We start from the raw sequence: 17,610 nt of genomic DNA, 5'->3' as shown, positions 1-17,610 counted from the left end.
TGCTATCAATACAATTTCTGCCGCACATCAATTTACCTTACCACTCTCCATTGCTGAAATCCAGTCAGCTGAGAAAGCACACTGCAGTAACAATGGATTTGTATTGGTTCAACTGCATATAAACAGTAGTTGAGTTCTTTAGAAATGTAGTGGTGTAAAGAAACTAAGTACATTTACGCAAGTACAAGTATAATTTTTAGGTATTTGTTCTTTACTTGAGTATTTCAATGTTTTGCTACTTTGTACTTCTACCCAACTTCAATTCAAAGGTAAATCATGTGCTACATTTATTTAGTAGGCCTACCTTTAGTTGCTTTGCAGATTTGGATTAATGATGATGAAGAGGGCCGATCTGCATAATGAGGAGGCCTACTTTTACTTTTGGTACTTTAAGGATTTGTTGGATGCCAATACTAATATACCAATGCCAATACTTCTACTTGTACCTAAGTACAAGATCTGAGTAGTCCCACCTCTTGTTTAAAGTGGTGCATGGAAGCTGCTCCACGTGGTGGGAAAGTACTGACAAGGGGAAATGCTTGCATGCGCAAAACTGACCTGGCAACATCTGATTTGGACGAAAGCACCAAAACTCGTCCATTAACAGGGCCAAATATTTCATGTTTGCCCAGAGAAGCCGAGCGGCAGCCACACCGTGTCGCTGATGTGTCTCTGTGAGTACAGCAGGCAGTGCTGTTGCTCCGCGCGGTGCGGTGGAAGCGCGGTGCGCACGGTGCGGCGCTGCCTCCGCGTCACACAGCCTTCATATCGGCCAGGCAACAGAAAAGACAGGTCGACCCAGCGCCTGCATCACATCCACGCTTTGAACAGCTGACCGGAGCGAGTGAAGCCAAGAAGGGACTGTCTGGTTTGACCAGAGTCTGCCTTCAGGCCATTACTTCTGCCTTCTCCGAGTGAAAGCTAGAAGCGATTTATCTGCGGTAGCGTACAGTAGATTATTAACAGGACTGAGTGGCTATGCGAGCTAATGAGGGAAACTAACGTCGCTTTTCTGCGGATGGAATCACAGTAAAAACAGCTGATCAGAAAGCATATTTGGCGGATTGATCGTGGAGATGAAACATCATGTCAGAGCCTGAGATATCCTCAGCTGAGTTGCGTCAAGTGAACTGCATCAAACCATCAGCTGGAGCTTCCTCTTGACTCGTGTGTAAGGTAAGGTAAAGAAACTGCACATCCTGAATTAGATTTGATACAACACAGAAGAAAAGCATTCATTTAAGTTGACATAACATTAACATAATCCTGTAAAAGGTTCCCATATGTTGTTTTTATGTGTGGTGTTTCAGAACCAGAAGTATGCACTCAGTCTAGCTGCACCAGTATGAACACTGCTGGTTAACATCCTTGAGGCAGACCATAACCCACAACCCAGCATTTGTTATTGTGTTTTTACAGTTTATAATGATCACCGGATTCTGAAAGCAAAGCTGCAGTATACTAAGCTTTGTTTATTCTAAGGCCATATGCTTTGAGATTGAGCCTCAGGTGATACAAATACCTGAGGGAAGCAGAGGTAGCAGCCTGATCAGCCCTTTCTGTTTCTGTAGCAGTCGGCCTACAATTCTAATATATTATAAATTGTATGATTTGACTTGTTATGTTTGGGTATTACTAGCGACTGTAGGGTGTGTATGCTGCTGTGTGACCGACGTGAACATGTCCCTGCTCTCTATCATTGCACATTCATGTTCAGTGAGCAGTGAAATGCATTTGTCTCTAACCAGGTGCATGGTTTGTGGCACCACAGGTTGAACACTCATTATCCCCAAAGTGTGAAGTCGCTGACTTTCATTAGAGCACTGTTGCTAATTTTTAACCAGAGATGCAAACACAAACAGACAGAACCCACCGTGCATGTCCAACCTTCATTTGTTGGTTTAAGAAAGTCATTTGTAGATTATTTTGGATCTAATAACATTCTTGTTTTCGCAAGCAATTTATTTATCATGTTGCAACAGTTGTGTAACTCTGTCTGACAGACTGTTTATGTTTAGTTCTTTGTGAAGTAGGCTCTGTTGCAAGCCTTTCCGATGCAACCATCTACTCAATATTTTTTTGTATCATTTTAAATTTAATACCTCTGAGTTACTACTTTTTGTGGATTTGAACATGTCACTGTGTTCTCTGAGAAATTACCCTTTTGCTTTTTTATGACATATTTTAGACAGCAGATTATTGAATGAAAAATAACCATTAAACTGGGTAACTGCTAATGATTTTAAGAAACATATTCAGCCGCTCCCTTTCCCCGCCCATTGTTTTTGATGCTCTGTCATTTTATGGAAGCAACCACTGGATTGTGTCCAAAAGAAGAAGAACATAATGGTTGTTAGGATTGATCACATTGCTGCTGAAATCAGTTTACAAATGTCACTAATTGCACATGCTCCTGATATTTCAGCACCCGGCATGACACGACAGACCTCTTGTTATGGCGGCACTTAGTTAATAGCCTCTGGATCTAGAACAAGCAGAACAGATCAATATCATGAACGTCACTGTGAAATAGAAATCAAAGCTCCCCGTTCTCCTTATTTAATTTAAACTCTCTGGTAATGGGAGCGCCTATCACATCATATAGTAATGCGGTTTCAGCTGCACATGGCAGAAATCTGTGGGCGCTCATTAAAAAATAAAGTCACATAGATTATATTGTTGCTAACAGCCGTTGTGCTGCCCTGAGAGCCCAGTCCTTTCGGAGGCAGTAGTAAACAGTTGCAGGGGAATATGCCAACATCTGAGAGACATATTTGTACACTGGAGAATGAGAGTGCTTTCACCACTGCTGCTGCTGCCTCAGTGAACAACAAAGTCTCCACATCACCAAGAGAAGCCGCGTTGCAGTGGAGCACCATCAGATTGCACTCAAAATGTTGAATCCTAAAAGAAAGAAAGACATGTTTATTTTCACACACAAGCTGAGCTGTGGCTGCAGAGGAGAACTTGAAAGTGGCTCACAAATGAGGTCCCTTGTGTCGTGATGAGGTCGCCGGCAGCAGAGTGAGAAGGCCTTGAATTCCTCCAGAGCTTATCTCTCTGTCCCCTTGGCGAGCTCTCAGGGACGTGCCGCTGATAATGTCCAATGGCCTGCAGGCCTTCAAGATCGCCAGAGGAACTGACAGGAATTACGCTTTGCATGCTTGTGCTACCCATCGCACTGGAATAACAGTGGTGCAGTGTGAGCTGTGTCAGCTGTGTGTAGGCTGGGTGCTGTGCTCGCTCCTGATACATCACCATCAAATAAGGATGTCAAGATCCTCATTAGAGCTCCTTCAAAAATAGCTTGGCGTTAAATACTCCGACGTCTTTGCCAATGACCTGCTGAAAGTTTCAGCCTGTTTCGAGTGTCTAACGTTAAAGAGCAGAGTAGCAGCTTCACACTCAGTGGCTTCAAATTATATTTTGTGTGAATTGAAAACACAAAAGCTATGCCTTGATGTGTTTAGTTTAATGTGTGGTTTAAAACTGCTTATTTAGCTTTTCCTCAAAAGTAAATACATTTCTTGAAAGAGGATCATCTTGAAAACTGTGTTACAGTTACACAGATCAGAGTGGGTCAGCCTCGCTGCGCCTGCATGTGCATCTCAGCCAGATTGTCAGATTATAGGAGGATTATTGACAGCACCAGCCCGTCTCCGTACAACGTATCCAGATAATCATTGCCTAAACAGGTGGCAGGAAACACTGGGTGGTAGACATCAGAACAAAGCCTACACTTTAACAAAAGGGTTTTGTTGATTGTATGAACTACAGCTATTAAATTGTATGGCTTCAATTTACACTCAAACCTTGATATAAGAAAACACTGCTGCAACTACAGTTTATTGAAATACGTGAAATGTTATGTAAGGTTTTGTTATCCATCCAGACTTTTCTCTCAGACTGAGACAGGCCCCCTGCTGAGGACGTGATGGTTGTTTAATCCAAACAAAGATAATATGTGGCAAACAAAGCTGTTTTCAGGGAGCAAGTGTTCTGCTTCTATCTTGTGTACCTCCCAACATGTTTGGATGCAAGGCCAACCCAATGGTGTTTACATGGAGACATGTATCATTTCACATTTTAACTTTCTGTGATCCAATCACCACTCTCTATCCTCCTACTATACCTGATGCCCTCTAACCACACCGTCTCCAAACATAGCCATCTGTCCACATGCTGACACACAGAAATATAAACACTTGGTTTATTTTTCTAAACCTGCTCTGCGGTAGTTCCCGCTACGGTAGGAACATAATTATAGTGATCAAACAGCAGCATGTTTGTTTTTGAAGTTACATCATTTACAGTATAAGAATTTGCAGTAGAAAAACCTCTCTTCTACACTTCTACACTTTCCCCCAAAACGTGGATAATGAATTAATCATGAGGTTAGAGTAAACTCTGGCTCCTGTCAGTCTGAGCCACACTTTCTGTTTGCCTCTCTGCACCATCACACCTGAATCACAACCTTGTGAACATCCAACACTAACCACTCAGGAGAGGCAGAAGGCTTGAAGAGCAAAGAGAGTGTGAAAGCAATGGAGAAAATAAAAAAAGACAAGGAGAAAACACTGAATGTGAAAGCCACGTTCTCTGTGTTCCATGCGTGACCTTGAGATGCTGCCAGCCCCAGAGATCGGCACATCACCACTGTAATTGCTCACCTTGTGTAACAGACCCTTGTCCTTTCTTTAACCTGATCCCTGCCTCACAAAAAGGCCTTTGTTGGCGTTCAAGTGCTTGGCACAGTTGTCTGAACCTGCTGCTCCAACAGAGCTCCAACCTGGCAACAGCCGAGCTTTTAAAGAAGAAATGTTGTTTAATAACTTCACTTTTAGGTAACTGGAGGACGAAAGGGAGCGAGTGCTGCCTGTGTGTTCGTCTGAGAGGCTTCTTGTCTGGGTCATGCTGAACCTCAAACCAAAGCGCCATTTATAGTCCGAAATGAGACCCACATTAAAGGTATTTATTTCGTAATAAAAAACGGACTTTCATTTCAAGGAAATTGCTTCATAAATCCAATTTTTAATTACATGAATCATATAAAGAATTTTTAAAAGTTCTTTTAAGAAGGCATTATGAGCAGCGAGTAGCCTCTCTCTGCTTTGAGAACATCACCTTGAGCAGTCTTAGTTCAAATCTATCCACATCCATACTGCACTGTGAAGAATTAGACGGGCTTCTTGCTTAAAAGAGGATGTCAGGAGATTATGATAAACCCCGTCCTAACAATGCTGCAAAACAACAGCGTGAGCCCGTTATGATAACGAGTCAGAAGGGGTGGAGCCCCCTCTGGGTCTGGATCAGATATCTCTCCAGAGTGCAGGGCCCTAATTGAGCTCTCACACTTGCCAGATGAATTTGTCAGGTTTCTGTGAAATGAACTTGCCCAAATCAAGATGTGTGTGCCTCCACTGCTGTCATGGTTTAACAGAAAACTCTACCTTTTAAACAGATAAACTACTTTAGCCAGTTTCCTGTTGGGAATATGTCCTTGCAGTTTACTTTGTCATGATAGTTTTGTGCAGAGTAATTGCATCTTCTGGGATTTAATGTGTAAGATGTGCAAGCGTAACCAAACCCAGTCTATTTATACACTCTTTAAGTAAGGGCTTATTATTCTTACACTCAGCCTTACATGTTGTTCCATTAATTTCCAACAGCAAGCAGGATGAGCGCCTAAGTCTATCCCCTTATCAGCTACTTTTCTGAGTCTGGCAGTAAGCAGTGCACACACATGAGCTCCTCTGCTAATATTCTCCATCTGTCAGTGGCCGTGATGTTAGGAGCTATCACATGCAGTAAATGAAGCACGCCTGGTCAGCCGCGAGCACATTGCCACGCCTCGTCACCTCCCACCCCCGCTCTCTGTGACCGTGCAGATTTCTTTCCCAGGTTGCTTGAGGGTGCGATGACTCAGCTCGAGCTCCCACTCAGCGCCTCACTGACTCCCGCTTCAGATCAACCCTTAGACCGAGGACAAAACACAGGCTGCATTTGTTGTGTTACATCCTCGAATGTAGTGATTAACTTTTTTCTCTATGATAAGCATCTCTTTATTGTCCCTCTCCAGCAGGGAGGATGGCTTGATGGAGTCTTTAGGTAATCATTCACCACATAGAAAAACACAGACAGGCTGCTGTGGATCTTTAAAATATACATTATACAGGACCTGTTGATGATTAAGCTGTCATTCTTTATCATTTGTGTAAGTCTCTCTCATACACCGATCTGGTTTTGAGAAGCAGAAACTGGATCCAAACTATTTTTTTATTATCATGTTGGCAAGTATTAGCAGTGTGTGATGCTCAGGTGTTACAACAGACTGGTTGGATTGCCACTGTTAGCAGAGTAAGCTTTACGTTCATTGCTGTTTAGCATCCTAATAAGCGGAGGAAAAACGAAGTGGCATTTCATTCAACGGACACTCCCATTGGAGGCGTGGCTTTATTTATACCCATCATTGAACTTTAACCTGGTTCGCAAATCCCAAACACAAGTTGGTAACACATGTAGCTGAATGTTAACTGCCACGTTGGCCTTTTGATGTTGGAAATTCCTTGCAAATTGTAACAATAACTCGATTCAAATGTGTCATTGAAGCAAAACTGTGTATTTTCTCTGAATTATTTGCTAACTGAAGCTTACATTCTCAGTTTGGCCCCTTCCCGTTCCTGTGATCTATCCATGCAGAAAGTTCCAGTTTGTTTAAACTTCTGCCTCCTTTACACTTTGATTGGGGTGTAGGGAATTTTGGTTTGTGGTGATCACAGCATTAAAACATCTCTTTCCATAAATGTCTCAGTTGTGTAAAATCCACAAAACTCACTGAGGAATGTTTTCTTTGGATCTACTGAAGAAAGAGTCCCTTTTAAGTTTCTTTAGCAACATGTCAAAGCTTGGCCGCCGCTACAGGGAAGTGAGAACATATTTTTTGGGGATATGAGACCATAAGTAAATGCAACCACCTCAGTATTGGATTGAAGCGCAGATATATATATATATATATATATATATATATATATACAAAATAATTTAGTTATCTCTCTCTGTTCTTTTTTAGATTTTTTTTCTGTGTCTCCCACACAACAGCGTTCTTCCGTTGCTTCAGAGATGTTGTCCATGCTCCCTCAGAGCAACAGTGAAATACTGCTGCTTGCTCGTCATATTTTATTCATCTTATGAGACGCTGCAGCACCGAGGCTCGCTTCTTTCATGCGAGCCCAAAGCAGGCAGCTGCCAGAAAGCCTGAATACACACACACACACACACACACACACACACACACACACACACACACACACACACACACACACACACACACACACACACACACACACACACACACACACACACACACACACACACACACACACACACACACACACACACACACACACACACACACACAGATGTAATGGCATAGTATATGGCTCCCCTGTGACCTGTAAACACACAGACATGTAACCTTTCCATAATTGCAGAAGTCACCCTATCACAACTTCCTTTAGATTTTCTCTCTGATTCTGTCAAACAATACTATTACAGTCAAAATAACAAAATAGTTTCTCAGGAACCCTGCAGTGAGTACATTCTCAGGAACAGTATTCACAATATACTTTATTTTGTCCTTTACTGACACATTGTTTAATATTCGACTTTCTAACATGGCTTGAAAATAAACAAAACAATAAAAAACACATCAGTTAAAGTAGGAAACAAAAGTGAAATTTCAGATACTAGTGACTCAATTAACCATTTCTTAAATACACACTTACACTTTCATAAATCTTATTCGTATACTTCCATATTCCTCTGCTGCAAAAGTTGTACTCTTATTACAGATTTGGCTTGAACATACATGACTGAACTATTCTTAGTTCAAATACAAGTGAGTTTAACATGCTAATTTGCTCAGTCATTGAATTGTCATTCCATGTAGAGCTGATGGGATCAACCATGATGACATATTGACAGCTTGTCGTCAACAACAACAACAACAACAACAACAACAACAACAACAACAACAGTTGTACAAAACAGGCTGTTTGAGCAACAAGGACTATAATGATGTTCCCATGTAATTGGAAAGGATATGTTGACAGCCGGCCTCTGGTGCTGCTCGACCTTTACACGCTGATTTGCCTGATGCTGATGAGGCCCATGGTTCAGTACACATTTAGCAGGGCATTGCTGACAGAGCACCCTTCTACATGCACACGTCACGTAGCTCAGATGATTGCACCCAGACCACTGCACCCAGACCACTGCCCTGCGTGACTGTGCAAACTGGAGAGCTCATCAAAAACCGCTAAATGGCTTTGGTACATCAAGCTGACTGCTCTCATGCCCCCTTTATTCTCCTTTTATTGAAGAAGACAAAGTCAGTGCTGATGTTCAATGCCATTCAGTAACTCTTTTGCTATAAAGTTATCTCTGATGCTACGTCTTTCTCATCCTTCAGTTCACTTAGTGTTCATTTCCCAGAAAGACTTTGAACAGCATCAAATGCTTCCCATTCTGCTGTGGGTTTTTACGTGTAGGTGGTGAAAGCAATATACAGTAGACAGCATAGCAACAGCAGGAGTATGTTTGCTTTCAGTGGAAAAGATAAATTGTGTCAAAAATCAAAACGTGCTTCGACCGGATACACTCTGTTCCGTCGATGCTCCAGTCTTTGTGGGAACAAATTAACCCCATGCTGTTTGTTTTTTCCTCATATAACTGTCATTACAAAAACAGGCTTAAATGTTTGGTATTAAATATTGTTTGTTTTATAATTATTTCCAAACATAACCGAAAAAGAAGTAGATGCAATTCAGATGTGATGAGAGTTCCTAAAACATTTCCCTTTAAGAACTGCAGGTATGTACTATTTTGAGGTGCTTGTACTTTGAACGGTGGTAAATTACCTGAACATGAGCAGAATATGAGCCCTTTAACTGAGCGTTATGATGACAGAGCAAGGAGCAGTTTCTGCATCTTGAATTGTTTGAAGTTATCCCAGCATTAGTAGCCTCTCTGATCCTCTCTTTGCTGAGTTTTTAGCTCTTAAGGACATATGTTAAGCAACATCTTAAAAATATGACAAATGTTCTTGACAGTGAGCTAAATGAATCTTAGAAAGCAGGGGCAATGGTTTTTGTGTTTGAAAATGAATTCAGCTTTGTAACAATAGTCTGTGAAACCACACCGTTGTTTTCTAAAAGAAAAGAGAGGACTCTAGCAAAGTGGAAGTGAGATTTTGTCAATACTGATAACTTCAAACACAACCATCCTCCCCCCGGCGCAATCAAATTTCCCCCCACACACATTTACTTTACTTATTTAACAGTCGGTGCCATTGGCAGAGTAATTTCAGACTGAATCGTCATTCATCCTCATTCTTTCAAAGGCAAGGCAAGGCAAGGCAAGTTTATTTATATAGCACTTTTCAACGCAAGGCAATTCAAAGTGCTTTACAAAAAATGAAAGACATTAAGCATTAAAAAATAAAAGTTAATAAAATAAACATTAAAAGAAAAAATACATGGATAAAAGTTACAGTGCAGTCTAAGATATGAATAGTTCAATTAAAAGCAGCGACAAAAAGAAAAGTGTTCAGCCTGGATTTAAAAGTAGTCAGAGTTGCAGCGGACCTGCAGGTTTCTGGGAGTTTGTTCCAGATATCTGGAGCATAATAACTGAACGCTGCTTCTCCATGTTTAGTTCTGACTCTGGGGACAGAAAGCTGACCAGTCCCTGAAGACCTGAGAGATCTGGATGGTTCATAATTTAGCAGGAGGTCAGAAATGTATTTTGGGCCTAAATCATTCAGTGCTTTATAAACCAGCAGCAGTATTTTGAAATCTATTCTTTGACACACAGGAAGCCAGTGTAAAGACTTCAGAACAGGAGTGATGTGATCCACTTTCTTAGTGTTAGTGAGGACTCGAGCAGCGGCGTTCTGAATCAGCTGCAGCTTTCTAATAGATGTTTTAGTGAGACCTGTGAAGACACCTTTGCAGTAGTCGAGTCTACTGAAGATAAAGCATGGACAAGTTTTTCCAAATCCTGCTGTGACATTAGTCTTTTAATCCTAGATATATTCTTTAGGTGATAGTAGGCTGACTTAGTAACTGTTTTAATGTGACTGTTGAAACTCAGGTCAGAGTCCATGACTACACCTAGATTTCTGGCTTTCTGTTGTTTTGAACATTGCAGACTGAAGCTCAGCGCTAACTTTTAAACGTTCTGCCTTGGCTCCAAAAACCATTACCTCAGTTTTAAATCCAAAAGCTTTTCATTTCTCTCTCGGGGTAGAGGGTTAGGGGTTGTTGGAACAATAGTGCTGTGATTCAGCTCCTTGCTTAAAGGTGGGGTCGGTCATTTTGGAGAAACCAGCTCGAGTGCGCTAGAATTTGAAAGTACCCAACGGAACAAATCTGCCTCTTACTTCAGACTTCCTTACAGAGCCCCTCCTCCAACACACACGAACGCGCACATGACCAATCAGGGCACGAGATAAATGTGTGCCCTAATCTATGGCACAGATGGAAGGCTGATAGGCAGGTAGGCCATCCAGCCGGGCCAGCTGAAATGATTGCATGGTCGTGCTTTTTACAGTGCTACGGCTTCCACAGGTGACATTTTTGTATTTATTGTCAAAGAATTTAATATATTCATTGCTATCGGGATGTTAAGAGCATTCCATGGAATATAACAAAAAGTTTTTCTGAAATAAATGACATACCCCACCTTTAAGGACACTTCAGCAGAGTGGGTGCTCGTTCATGCAGGAGCTTGAATGTGAGGAGGGTCTGTCTCCCCTCTCACTGCCCCCCCTCCGAGCACTCGCCTGGTTTATTTTCTCACTCCGTCCAGCAGAGCAGAAGAAGACTAGTGATACCGAAAGATAGTTGTGTCAACTTCTTTCTCTGAAAAAAAGGAAACAAAAGATACTGCTGTGTTCATTTTGCTATCGTCCAAAAACTAGAGTCAAATCAGCAGGATTGAAATCTCTTTAATCAGTCTTTTATATCAACAATGGATCAAATGATAATGTGAAATGGGTTGCTGGTAGTTATGACGATAATGAATTGGAGACTAAAGGTGGTGAACATACAGTAATGGAGCATTTATCAACTATGATAGATATTTATTGTAGGAGTCGAGAACAAAACAAAGCTTCAACACATGGAATATTGGACTGTTCTTTAATTGCTGGATAGTTGAATAAGAAACTGTTTGCCATCATGTTGGCCGATTTGATTTGAAGGACCGTATGTGAAGAGTCAGTTTAGCTTAGCTTAGCTTAGCATAAAGACTAGAAGTATGGAGAAGCAGCTTGCTCGTCTCTCTCCAAAGTTCATAATATCACGTGCAAAAAACTCAAACATTTACTTACCATCAATATAACAGATTGCAGTTAGGTTTTTCTGGCCTCTTGTTTAACAGGACAGTGGTCCAAGCTCAAAAATAATAAATACTGAGTCACATTTATATTAAAATATTAGATAGCAAGTGGTTCCAAAAATAACTGAGCCAAACACCCACTCTTGGTGATGCTGAAGGCACATCTCCTTCGTAAGTGAAGGCTTTCTGGCTGTTCGGCATGGACAAAGAAAAGGCCTTGTTCTCACTTAATAAGTAACTGTATTTCTGAGCATGCATTGCCTGTGTGCTGCGTTTCATACTTTAACTTAATGATATGCTACTGAAGATTGCCTCAAGTAACGTTTAAAGGCATTTTTGTATTTCCCTCCCCCCCATCACTTTCTCCTTCTCACTGAACATTGGCTGAAACCCACTGCAATCCCCTCTTAAGTCTTTCCAAAGCAGAGAGTTCTGAGATTCGTAGCCGAACTGAGCCAGGAGAATTCACTTTTAATTAAAAAAGCAGAGAGATCTTCTGTGCTGGGTGGAGGTGGGAGAGGAAAGGGGGGGGGGGGGGGGGGGGGAACGCTCTTATCCTGAAGTAAACTGCAGATATGTAAGGCTCTGAATGAAGAGCTTTGTTAGAGGAAGACATCATTTGATCTCCCATTGACAGCGCCTTCCTGATGTAGAATAATTACTTCTTTTATGAAGCCGTTACAGAGGGCCGATTCAAGTGATTGTTTCTCAAAGGTCCATCCATGTGGCCAACTGGCAGATATTGAGGGTGGGTCTGAAACTCACACTGCAGGCGTCTGGGATTCTCTGTTTGGAGCTGTGACACATCATAAGTGGCAGGACTGTCTTTCCTGTTGCCATCAAACTATTTATTTTAACACGTCTCCCCCACAAATGGAAGGTTTTCTCTCCTTTTATTTATTTCTTTCACAAACAGGCTTTGCACGACCAAACAAGTCTACAAATAGAATAATTACTGCTAATCCAGATTTGTGGAGATGACTTTGTTTTGTTTTTGTCTTTCTGCTCATGCCTAATTGAACTCGGCTGCTTTGTGCCTTCAATCACAATAGAGCTTTTATTCCTTCAACCCCATGTCTTTGTGTCAGTTGCTTATCACGGGTAGAAATTCTGATCATCAGTCACTTGATTACAATGCTGCAACTTAACGCTTCTGTGCATCAGTCAGAGAAGAGGATTACATTATTTTTCAGACCCTTTAATTTACCTTTTCTCTTTCAGAATAAAAGGTCACTGCTGAGCTTAATGGACCATTGCGTATTATCAGGATTACAACGAGCCTTTTTCCTGCCGTTCTGGGCTTAATATTTAAGCTTCACAGGGTATACTTAAAAGCCTCAACTGTGATTGGTCTGTTCAACCTCTTTATTTCCAAATGTACTCGTATTTCTAATTATCTGAAAGCTTTAGGAGGCTGTAACCAACAGGGAAATATGAGCTCATGGCAGCAAATGATCTCTTTAGAGGGGCCCTGTTTCACATTTTCCAAAAAACTAATCAAGAGAACCAGACTCAGTCTACCACACAACCAAAGGGTTGAATCTCGATGTATATCCGTGTGTGTTGACCCCGTCTAAAACCAATATATTAAAAAACGACAAAAATATGTATAAAGTGCTGAAAACATTTGCTGCTTTGGGAATTTAAAACCCCTGATTTTACATTTCACGCTTCTACTGTCAGAGCATTGTGGGGGAAAAAGAGTTGTTGTTTTAGTTTTTACAGTAAGCTGTTCAGCCATTTTTCCACTTTGTTTTTTTCCAACCAGAGCTGCAGGATTTATACTCGTGTGTGGTGCAGTGGGTTGTGCGTTGGTGTTGGGATCAGGGGGTCACAGGTTCAAACCCCACTGCAGTCAGCATGTCGTTGTGTCCCTGAGACACTTCACCCCAAATTGCTCCTGTCAGGATTGCCCACAGTATTGAGTATGTAAGTCGCTTTAGATAAAAGCGTCGAACAAGTGTCATGTAATGTAATAATACTCAGGCAGGAGAAATAGAGCTTCACAGTACAGCTGCCACTTGCTAATGTTGTAAGTCAAGGTATCAAACATAATATTATAAGACCACCAAGGTCATACAACTCATGAAAAGTTAAATGTTTTCATTAACATTAACTTGTGTATTTAGCCTCTCATCAACCCCTCATTAATGAATTGGAGGACACGGGATGTCTCACTGATCTGCTGACTTTCGACACTCAATAAAGTACAGGTGTGTCCTCTTTAATCCCCTGGTTGTCCCACATGTTCAAGACAGAGGTTTTATAAACAGATAACCTTCTGATAAATAACAGCACTATTTTTGGACAGAGAAAGTCAACACTGAAGCAGTTGTCCTTTTTGTAGAAAATCTGTAGCAAAAAACATAGAGAAGCCTCAAACTGCTTTTCTAGCTTCATAAAATGTGTCCCAATGCAGCGACTCTCCCAAACATCTTCCTTTTGAGTGGCCAACAGTCATTACGTGTGTTGGGCATTAAGCCAATCACTAATGCAGTCACACACTGAGATCAGACACAAGTTTAATTATAATGGCTGACTTGAAAATGGGAAGCTAAAACTGTAGCTCATATCGTGGAAGAATTAGCACACAAAGCCAACAAGAAACTGCTTTGGCTGTGTGATCCTGTTGTTATGGAAAGCAGTCATGTTTTCAGGGGTCATGCTCTCCTCAAGAGTCGCCATCTGCGCTGAGCGAGTGCCTGAATCTCTTCTGCAAAGTTTGGAATCTACATCTCAGATGTGAACCGCAGCAGTCTTTCCTAGACTGCGAAGATCTTCCAACACGTCTTATTGTTTCACGTGCACCACTGTGTACGAAAACACAATACTTTTGCATTTAAGACCTTTTAATCTAATAAATCATCGTTAGGAAATCACCATCATTAGGGTGGTCTTGCGTTTTCTCTTATGTCCGTAATGAGGCAACAGGCTGCCTAAGTAGCATGGCTTTAAACTATGTGTCGAAACATGAACACAAGCATGGCCAGTGCTATCTCCCGGGGAGGAATGTGATCTTTAGTTTGATTTGACAAACACAGTTAATGCGCACTGGCAGGCCAAACACACCAGGAGAGCGGAAAGACCGGCCCCAGGGGGGGGGGTGGGGGTGTCAGGGCTGCTGCAGCCAACACTGTTAACCCTTCGGCTGCTGAACAACTAAGCACATCCGACATGTAACAAGTACAGTAGTCTTACAGGATGGGACTTAGCGTTGAGTGTGGTTGCTAATATAGAAACGGGGACAATGAGAGGAGCCTCAAGTGGTTTCCTTTTCCCACTAATGCTGATAACCTCTTCTTCCTGCCACGGTTTCTGTCATAATGTGGGTTTCCTCCCTCTCAAAGCCCACTGTTACACATGTGTTTGGTGCAATATATGTTTTGTTTATTAGTTAATTAGCTTTAACGTGGTAATAACATGGGTATGTGCTTTCTTAATAACACGTTGATATCTGTTTCTGAGTTGTTCTGTCTTCAGGGGCTGTTCACATGCATTTCCCCAGCCTCACCACATGTGTATATATAGCACAAATGCTCACAAGGGAACATTTATTTATGTGTCCGCCCTTTTATTCGGACCTGCTCCAAAATGTAACATGTTGTTCCTTGGCCCATGCTACACCTCACCCCAAGTTTCATGGAAATCAGTCAGTATTTCCATGACCCTGCAGACACACAAACAGAAAGACAATCCGAGATGAAAGTATAACCACAGGAGAATATCACAAGTAATACAAATCAGATGGTGTTATTTGCATTGGGGATATTAAAGTCTAACATTTGAACCCCCTCGCCCACGTTGGAGTGAGAGGAATGCTTTCCTGGCAATTGTGGGACATGGGGAATGGAAAGTGATCACATCTGCTGAATCAATTAAAAACAAAAGATTCTTTCGTCTGCTTCTATCATGAATAAATGTCAAACCTGTTATTATTCAACTTGTGTTACTAAGTCAGCACCCTTTGAGGATATAACAATGAGACAGAAACCTGCATCCAGTGTCTTTTTACTTCTTTTACTTTGTGTCTTTCCTTTGAAATACAAAACACTAATGAAAAATCACCCAGTTAGAGGCTTTTCATCGTCTCTGTTGTTCTCCCCCCTCCATGCTGGGCGGGCGGACACTTATGTGTTGTCTCTGAACTGGAGAGGTGTCGCAGAGCTAGCCCCAGCTCTGTGTTGCTCCACCCGGCCCCTGGTCAAGGAGTCCCAGGACAGATACAAAGAATATTTAGGGACTGACTTGTGGAGCCATTTGCCTGCAGCACGAACTAAGCTTGATGTCAGCCCGCTCACCACAGATTAACTTTGACGTTTCCCCCCCCTAAATCCGCTCTGATTAAATATTTGCTGGCTCATTTAATATGAATGTGAATTAATGGTCAGTCAGTGAGTTCATGTCTGCTCCACTTGAGTAATTGCCATGATTTAACAGAAAGACCTTTGCTGCACCTCTTATGTCTTGTCTGTTGCATTTCCTCCTTGTCTGCCTGTCTGTTCAAGAGTTCTGTCCAACACTTTGGAACATATATCAACAAACATATCAATAACTGTGGGGGAAACTTCTGTGCAGCAGCAATGCAGGAGGAGTCACCGACTCAAAGGAGACTCGGGGAGAGCTGGAGCTTTGATGTCAAACACTGATGGTTTATTTGGAGCTTCGGCTGGAGAATTCACAAAACAAGTCAAAGAGCCAGAGGTTCTGACTTCACGGTAGAGTTGCCACGTCAATTCTGAAGAACTCTACCCCAGACTAGGGCTGCACGATTTTGGGAAAAAAATCTAATTGCGATTTTTCTGACAAATATTGCGTTTGCGATTCGATTAGCGATATTTCTTTGTAAGCGACCCAACGGAAGTTTATTTTAAAATGTGGCCATATCTCCGGCTAGGAAGGTCGCATCAACATGCTCCTGTCTCTAGCACCCCCGCAGCCCGAGCTACGAGTGAAAGAACTAAACTTCCGTTGGGTTGCTTTAAAGTCAAGCTTCAGTTTAAGATGCACCCTGTCATAGATGTAAAACATGTGATGCAGCATCACTAACCTGACTCAGACGGTTTGTTTCACCAAACCATCTAGGAAAGCTCCATTGGAAGCCATTTGGAAAGGGCAGGCACTTTCAAAAATACTTGGCAGGTGATTGGATCAATCTGTCTATCACCTTCTATCATCGGCCACTTCTGATTGGTTAACAATGGCTGGTACATGTGGAGCACAGCACTTCTGATTGGTGTGGATGACTGACACACAAGAACAAAAAACTACCCCAGACCCATGTATTTAGCTAGTTCAGAGAGAATACTCAACATTGTGCATAACAAGATAAAATCATAACACCTCTATCAGCTGACGCCAGCAGGCAGGAACAGGGAGACAAAACACTGAGAGCACAGCAGCCAAGGTTACGAGTGCGTGTGCTCAGTCAGGGCGGTTTGAACTGATACACTGGGTCAAAGTTATGGGCCTTGGAAAATATTTCCCCAACAATAACTATACACCTCCCCCTACACACACACACACACACACACACACACACACACACACACACACACACACACACACACACACACACACACACACACACACACACACACACACACACACACACACACACACACACACACACACACACACACACACACACACACACACACACACTTTAGATTTTCCACCTGCACTCTGGAGAGAAACCAGAACCCCACATGACCACACTGAGGTTATGGTGAAATGAATGGTTCCTCAGTGTCTATTATGAGATGCTGTGGATATGAATACATAGCATTACACAGTAACTTAGTAGATTTATGTTTTGGTAATGCTGCCTTTACTTGGTCGCAAGTGAGGAGCTTTATTTATTTCAGTTGGCGGACTAGAAGGTATCTATGACAGCGTCTACAAAGTAGGTGTACTTAAACTACAATGTTGAAATCTGACTAAATCCTTTTATGCTTTTTCATACCTTTTGCAGCCCCTAATTTCAAACTACGACTTTACAATTGTTTTTACTCCTCTACATTTACGTGACAGATAGACTTTCTACCCGAGTTACTGAGAAGATTGAAGTTGAAAGTGCCAAAACTCATGATTAATATATAAAACGGCCCATTAGTATATCAAGTAGCTCAAAAATGTGTTCCAACTCAGTTTCAATATTAGAATCAGTGATGACAATCCAACTAAATATTATATATAGTATTCAGTGTGAGT

The 17,610-nt window shown here is 41.8% G+C and overlaps 1 protein-coding gene across 1 annotated transcript in view; it reads left to right on the top strand.

Moving 5' to 3' along the window:
* The first annotated feature begins 676 nt into the window (after positions 1-676).
* wscd2 (WSC domain containing 2) overlaps positions 677-17,610 on the top strand; it is a 45,943-nt gene continuing 29,009 nt past the window's right edge. The window contains exon 1 of the mRNA XM_034090261.2: positions 677-1,176. The gene's annotated coding sequence lies outside the window, so the exon portion shown is untranslated. The remainder of the gene's footprint in view (positions 1,177-17,610) is intronic.

This window comes from Pseudochaenichthys georgianus, chromosome 9, assembly GCF_902827115.2.
Source record: "Pseudochaenichthys georgianus chromosome 9, fPseGeo1.2, whole genome shotgun sequence".
In the NCBI taxonomy this organism is placed as follows: domain Eukaryota; kingdom Metazoa; phylum Chordata; class Actinopteri; order Perciformes; family Channichthyidae; genus Pseudochaenichthys; species Pseudochaenichthys georgianus.
This window is presented reverse-complemented; position numbering and strand designations above follow the sequence as displayed.